The sequence below is a fragment of the Cebus imitator genome, unplaced genomic scaffold (genome assembly GCF_001604975.1).
Source record: "Cebus imitator isolate Cc_AM_T3 unplaced genomic scaffold, Cebus_imitator-1.0 Scaffold44, whole genome shotgun sequence".
In the NCBI taxonomy this organism is placed as follows: domain Eukaryota; kingdom Metazoa; phylum Chordata; class Mammalia; order Primates; family Cebidae; genus Cebus; species Cebus imitator.
Window position 1 is genome coordinate 4,746,426 of NW_016107359.1, and position 8,157 is coordinate 4,754,582.

Below are 8,157 nucleotides of genomic sequence, written 5' to 3' on the forward strand. Positions count from 1 at the left end.
ATTCTCATCTCGAATTGTAATCCCCATGTGTCAGGAGGAACCTGGTGGGAGCTAATTGGATCATAGGGCAGTTTCCCCATGATGCGCTCCTGATAGTGAAGGAGTTCTCATGAGATCTGATGGTTCAAAAGTAGTTTCCTGACCAGGTGTGGTGGCTCACACCTGTAATCCCAGCATTTTGGGAGGCTGAGGCAGGTAAATCACGAGGTCAGGAGTTCAAGACCAGCCTGGCCAATGTAGTGAAACCCCAACTCTACTAAAAATACAAAAATTAGCCGGGCATGGTGGCGTGAGCCTGTAGTCCCAGTTACTCAGGAGGCTGAGGCAAGAGAATTGCTTGAACCCAGGAGCCAGAGGTTGTGGTGAGCCAAGATGATGCTACTGCACTCCAGTCTGGACAATAGAGTGAGACTCTGTCTCAAAAAAAAACACAGTGTTTTCCCCTGCTCTTTCTCTCTCTCCTGCTACCATGTAAGATGTGCCTTGCTTCCCCTTCACCTTCTGCCATGACTCTAAGTTTCCTGAGGCCTCTTCAGCCATGTAGAACTGTAAGTCAATTCAACCTTTTTCCTTCATAAATTATCTAGTTTCAAGCAGTTCTTGATAGCAGTATGAAAATGAACTAATACGGAAAATTGGTACCGGGGTAGTGGGGTACTGCTATAAAGATAGCCTAAAAATGTGGAAGTAACTTTAGAACTGGGTAATGGACAGAGGTTGGAATAGTTTGGAGGGTGTAGAAAAAGACAGGAAGATGCAGGAAAGTTTGGATGTCCTAGAGGCTTGTTGAATGGTTTTGACCAAGATACTGATAGTGATACAGAAGTCCAGGCTGAGGTGGTCTCTGATGGAGATGAGAAACTTATTGGGAAGCAGAGCAAAGGTCACTCTTGCCATGCTTTAGCAAAGAGACTGGTGGCATTTTGCCCCAGCCCTTGAGATCTGTGGAACTTTGTTTTTTTGTTTTGTTTTGTTTCATTTTGTGACAAAGTCTTGCTCTGTCACCCAGGCTAGAGCACAGTGTCCCACTCTCACCCCAATCTCAGTTCACTGCACCCTCTGCTTCCCAGGTTCAGGCTATTCTCCTGCTTCAGCCTCCTATGTAGATGGGATTACAGGCGTGTGCCACCACACCTGGCTAATTTTTTACATTTTTAGTAGATACAGGATTTTGCCATGTTGGTCAGGCTGGTCTCAAACTCCCGGCTTCAAGTGATCCACCTACTTCAGCCTCCCAAAGTGCTGGGATTACTGGCATGAGCCACTGTGCCTGGTCAAGATTTGTGAAACTTTGAACTTAAGATTTAGGGTATCTGGCAGAAGAAATTTCTAAGGAGCAAAGCATTCAAGAGTTAACCTGGCTAATTCTGAAAGCATTAAGTCACATGTGTTCACAAAGAGTCTTTCTGAAACTGTAACTTATGTTTAAAAGGCGAGCAGAGCATAAAAGTTTGGAAAATTTGTAGCCTGACCACGTGGTAGAAAAGAAAAACCCATTTTTCTGGGAAAAAATTCAAGCCAGCTACAGAAATTTTCATAAGCAAGGAGTAGCCAAATGTTTACAGCCAAGACAATAGGGAAAATGTCTCCAGGGCATGTCAGAGACCTTCACAATGGCCCCTCCCATCACATGCCTGGAGGCTTAGGAGGGAAAAATGGTTTCCTGGGCCAAGACTGGGCCCCATTGCTCTGTGCGGACTCAGGACTTGGTGCCCTGTGTCCTAGCCACTCCAGCTCCAGCTGTGGCTAAAAGGGATCAAGGTACAGCTTGGGCTGTTGCTTCAGAGGGTACAAGCGCCAAGCCTTGGCATCTTCCACGTGATATTAGGCCTCCAGGTATGCAGAAATCAAGAGCTGAGGCTTCACAGCCTCTGCCTAGATTTCAAGGGATGTATGGAAATGCCTGGATGTACAGGCATGAGTCTGCTGCAGGGGCAAAGCCCTCATGGAGAACCTCTATTAGGGCAATGCAGAGGGGAAATGTGAGAACCTCTCTTAGGGCAATGCAGAGGGGAAATTTGATCTCCCACACAGAGTCCCCACTGGGACACTGCCTAGTGGAGTTGTGAGAAGAGGGCCACCATCCTGAAGACCCCAGAATGGTAGATCCACCAACAGCTTGCACTGTGCACCTGGAAAAGCTGCAGGCACACAATGCCAGCCCATGAAAGCAGCTGCAGGAGCTATGTCCTGCAGAGCCACAGTGGTGAAGCTGCCCAAGGCCTTGGGAGCTCACCCCTTGCATCAGGGTGCCCTGGATGTGAGACATGAAGTCAAAGGAGATCATTTCAGAGCTTTAAGATTTTATGACTGCCTCACTGGGTTTTGGACTTACATGGGGCCTGTGGCTCCTTTGTTTTGGCCAATTTCTCCCATTTAGAACAGGAACATTTACCCAATGCCTGTGCCCCCATTGTATCTAGGAAGTAACTAACTTGTTTTTTGTTTGTTTGTTTTATAGGCTCATAGGCGAAAAGGACTTGCCTTGTCTCAGATGAGACTTCGGACTTGGACTTTTGGGTTAATGGTGGAATGAGTTAAGACTTTGGGGGACTGTTGAGAAGTTACAATTTGTTTTGAAATGTGAAAATAACATGTCTTTTGAGAGAGGCCAGGGTTGAAATGATATGGTTTGGCTCTGTGTCCTCATCTTTAGTTGTAATCCCCACATGTTGAGGGAGGTGATTGGATCATGGGGGTGGTTTACCCCATGCCATTCTCATGATAGTGAGGGAGCTCTCAGAAGATCCGATGGTTTCAAAGTAGCAGTTTGTCCTGATGTCACTCTCCTGTCACCATGTAAGATGTGTCTTGCTTCCCCTTTGCCTTCCACCATAGCTGGAAGTTTCCTGAGGCCTCCCCAGCCATGCAGAACTGTGAGTCCATTAAACCTCTTTCCTTTGTAAATTACCCAGTCTCAGGCAATTCTTTATAGCAGTGTGAAAATAGATTAATACAATCTCCAGCATTGGGGATTACATTTCTGCATAAGATTTTGAGGGGACAAACATCCAGTCTATTTCACAAACTAATTTCACAATCATTACTGAAAGATCCTTGTATTTTTGCTTGGTTTTTGTGGTGTTGGGGGAAGGGGAGGTGCAGGTGCTAAAGAACCAGCCTCTATTTTTTCTGATATTGCTGACATAAACAGGAATAAGAGCACTTAATTTAAGTTCATTTTGCCAAGTTGGGAGTTGTTACTACTCACACTGATCATCAATAATAAATGTATATGAGGAAATGAAACTGACTTCAGACTAGAAATCATGTATGTCTTGATGTGGTTATGTGATCTTGAGCAAGTCACTTACGTCTCTAGATTGATTCCTGATATAAATAATGAAAGTGTAGATTAGATATTTGCTGATTCTAAGGTGCATTTTTTTCACATTTCAATATTTCTGAACTTGGGATGAATCTTATAATCAATGGATATCTCATAATTATTATTGGGCGAGTTTTTGTCTTGGCTGCTTTTGTAATCTACAGCATTTTAGATTCAATCAATCACTGTACTTAGCTCTATGAGTAGTTACATAATAAAGCCTTATGTTTGTACATTAATATAATATTTAGCAAACTTCTAATTATGTTCTAAATACTCATTCATGCATTTCTAGAGGACCCCAGCTTGGTGGTTTTCAACTTTGGCCTCCCAGAGAAGAGGTGAGCTGACTCTTATAAAGGAATTATCACTTACTTGGCAGACAGAAAGGAATGAACAGAAGAGGCAAAGGGAGGAAATATGTGGAAAGTTACAAGGATGTAGAAAAACAAGACACATTTGGAAAATGGCAAGTGTTCTGTATGGCTGGACAACAGGGTACACAGTAGTAGGTGGCAGGTGAGGCTTTAGGAGGACATAGGAACCAGATTGCAAAGGTGCTGGGTAACATTCTAAGAAGCTTGGATTTTATCCTCAGGGTTAAGGGTGCTGAAAGTTTATAAACAAAGAGGAGATCTATCTGGATTCACATTTGAAGTTCAGGAATATCACTCTGGTGGTATGGTAGATTGTCATTTAAAGGGGTGAGGGAAGTAAGATGAGTTAAGAGGTTGTTGACATTTTCAGACAAGAAATGATGACAGCTTCAACTGACAACTGGTAGGAAAATGAGGGAGAAGAAATGAAGCTGAAAGATATTTATAGAATGTTGACCAAAGAGATGCAGAATATGAGACAGGGAGGGATCAAGGATGATTTCCAAGGCCAAGCATGGGGGCTCATGCCTATAATATCAGCACTTTGGGAGGTCGAGGTAGGAGGATCACTTGAGCCCAGGAGTTTGAGACCAGCCTGAACAACAAATTCTCTACAAAAAATTTTAAAATTTAGCTGGGCGTGGTGGCTGCCCCTGTGTCCCAGCTACTTGGGAGGCTGAGATGGGAGGATGACTTGAGTCTGGGAGGTCAAGACTAGAGGTAGCCATGTTCACACCACTACACTGCACTCCAGTCCAGCCTGGGTAACAAAGACTGACCCTATCTCCACAGAAAAAAAAAAGGAAAAAAAAAAGTATGATTCCCAGGTTTCTGGACTAGCTGCCTAAATGAAGAATAGTACCATATAAAGTTGTGAGCTTAAGAAGATAAGCAGGTTTGAAAGGCCAAAGGAGTTATCTTTTGCTTATGTTGATTTTGGGTTACCTGAGAGAAATATACAACTGAAGATGTTCACAAAATAAGTGAAAAATAGGTCTAGGTCTCAAACAAGTTTAACTCTTATATCTTTAGGTAAGAAACTTCTATTAATTTGCTTCTCCAAATCCACTCTCCACCATTCTCCACCCTTCTCTGTCCTGGGAGGCTGAATTATATGGATTACAGAGGCTTCTCGTTAAGGTTGACCAAACTGGAGCCCTGGCAGATCAGAGAGAGAGAGAGAGGAGAGTCAGCTTGGAGTATTTATTGTCTCCTATCTCCGTCCCTTCCAGGCCAACAGCTCCTGTCCGGTGGCCTTCACACAGCTCTCTCTCAGAGTTCCACAACCTATCCCTTCCCTCGATAGTTTAGAACAAATTGCCCAATTTGAATATACTTTCTGTTTCCTTTGGGGGTCCTGATTAGTACAGTATCATGTACCAGGAGTGGCTAAGGAAGAAGAAACAGAAAAATAAATTGGTTTGCACACATATTTAAGGAGCACATGGCACTTCACCTTACCCAGGGGAACAGGAACACGAGTAATACCAGGCATGTGATGGTATCACAGTTTCTCATATTATGACTGAGGGGTGGCATGAGATGAAGTGAAGGAGTAGGACAAAGCATTGGGAAATCAACTGACTATCCAACTGAGAAAATACGTTGTCATTCAGAAATCTTTAATGACAGTTTTGGCAAAGTCCCCCATCTCCTGTGAGCCACAGGGAAAGAATGGCAGAAGACAAATTCCAGGGCCTAATGGTTAATGGCAAGAGCTGTGGGGTTTCAGCACTAATTAGAAGCTGAATGTCGACAAGTGTTTAACTAAGTCTTGGACACCAGTGGGGAAAGAGTGGATCCTTGAGAGATGGGATGGGATGGGGACCTATGGGAAGAGATAACCAAGGCTAAGAACTCTGAACCCCAAGTACCCCACGAGACACCTTTGGTTTGCAGAGCCAGCCTTCCCTGCACAGCCAGCCTTCCCTGCACAAAAGCCCTTAAATGCTGCATTTTGGGGCCGCTACCTCATAAGCCAATGCCTTCTCTGAGGACCCACCTCCGCAAGCCTTATTGCCTCAAGGCACAGAGCTTGGTGGACATCTTTGGTTTTTTTTTTTTTTTTTTTTTTTTTTGAGATGGAGTCTTGCTCTGTCACCCTGGCTTGGAGTGCAGTGACATGATCTCGGCTCAATACAGCCTCCATCTCCCTGGTTCAAGCAATTCTCCTGCCTCAACTTCCGGAGCAGCTGGAACTACAGGCATGCACCACCACATCCAGCTAATTTCTTTATATTTTTAGTACAGACAGGGTTTCACCATGTTGGCCAGGATGGTCTCCATCTCTTGACCTTGGGATCCGCCTGCCCTGGCCTCCCAAAGTGGTGGGATTACAGGCGTGAGCCACTGCGCCTGGCCACCTTTGGATTTTTAAAAAATCTTCCAGCCAGGCACAGTGGCTCACGCCTGTAATTCTAGCACTTTGGGAAGCCAAGGCAGGTGGATCACAGGGTCAAGAGATGAAGACCATCCTGGCCAACATGATGAAACCCCGTCTCTACTAAACTACAAAAATTAGCTGGGCATCATGGCGCATGCCTGTAATCTCAGCTACTTGGGAGGCTGAGGCAAGATGGAGGATTGCAGTGAGCCGAAATTGTGCCATTGCACTCCAGCCTGGGCAACAGGAGCGAAACTCCATCTCAAAAAAAAAAAAAAAAAAAATCTTTTGTCTATCCCCTCCCTCTGATCTTTGGATTTTTGAGGTAACATGGACCACATTTGGGTATGCTGCTCTAATCCACTTACTGGGCAACTCATATGGCTACTGATTTTGAATATAGTCAGTTAAGCAAAGACTCTGAAGCAAGTCCCAGCTGTGATCCCAGCTTCCCTGTCACTGGGCTATATAACCCAAGGATACAGTGGTCCTGTAAATTTCTGTGGCAGCCGAAAATGCTATATGCAGCCTCTGGCAAGCCCCAACAAGAAAATCAAACACAAATCCTTAAGGTTTTAGAATTGGACCACGTCTGCCAATGAATATACTTCTACTTAAAAGGTAGCCTCTAAGAGGCTCCTGAGCCCTTGAAGAGACTTAACACCTGAGTCTGTGACCCCGTGTGCCTATGAAAACCGCCCATCATGAACTGGGTATTCATGATGAGTAGTTAACACATGATCCATCAAATCATAAAATTAAACATGCACAGCAGCATTCCAAATAGAAGTGGTCATACATGAGACCAGGCTGGAACAGCCCAGATAGTTTTATCACAAGCAGGTGGCCCAGAAGCCCATGGTACCTGCTCCTGTTACCTTCCTCCAGCCATCCTTGCAGCCTCATGGGAAGTTCCCTATAGCCAGTTAACGAAAGACTCAAGTGCCTGTTTCATTGATCAATCTGCATGGCATGTTGGTACAAGCTGAAATTAGACAACTGCTGCCTTACTGCTCCACTCAAGGGAGCCCTGAAATATAGTGGTAAAGGACAGGGTTGGGAGAGGACACTTTTTATCTATTTCATGTGTAACAGGCTGAGTATGGATCTGTACTTATAAATGGGCACTGGCTGGTGGGTTGTTAGCCTACCAGGAACTGGAAAAGAATTAGGCTAGAAAATTGTGACGATAAGGTCTGGAGGTGGAAAGTACATGGATGTACCTTTCAGAATGGTCACAGAATGTGGAGCTATGTCCCACGTATGTTAGGCCCTCGAACCTAAGAATATGTCATTTTACATGGCAGAAGGAATTTTGCAGACATGATTAAGGATTTGAGATGGGAAGAGTATCCTAGATCATCCAGGTAGACCCAACGTAATCACAAAGATCCTTTTTTTTTTTTTTCAAGACAGGGCCTCCCTCTGTTACCCAGGCAGAAGTGCAGTGATGCAATCACAGCTCACTGCAGTCTCAAACTCATAGGCTCAAGCAACCATCCCACCTCAGTCTCCCAAATAGCTGGGACCACAGGCACATGCCACCATGCCAGGCTAATTTTTTTATTTATTGTAGAAGCAAGATCGCTCTGTGTTGCTCTGGCTGGTCCTGAACTCCTGGGCTTAAGTGATCCTCCAGCCTCGGTCTCCCAAAGTGCTAGGATTACAGGCATGAGCCACTGTGCCTGGCCACAAGAATACTTGTAAGAGAAAGACAAGATTGTCAGAATCAGAGAGAGATTTAAAGATGCTATACTGCTAGCTTTAAAGAAGAGTTCATGGCCAGGCACGGGGGCTCACACCTATAATCCCAGCACTTTGGGAGACCAAAACAGGTAGATCACCTGAAGTCAGGAGTTTAAGACCAGCCTGACCAACATGGTGAAACCCTGTCTCTACTAAAAATACAAAAAATTAGCCAGGAATGGTGGCAGTCGCCTGTAATCCCAGCTACTCGGGAGGCTAAGGTAGGAGAATTGCTTGAACCTGGGAGATGGAAGTTGCAGTAAACCAAGATTGCGCCACTGCACTCCAGCCTGGGCAACAGAGCAGGACTCCATCTCAAAAAA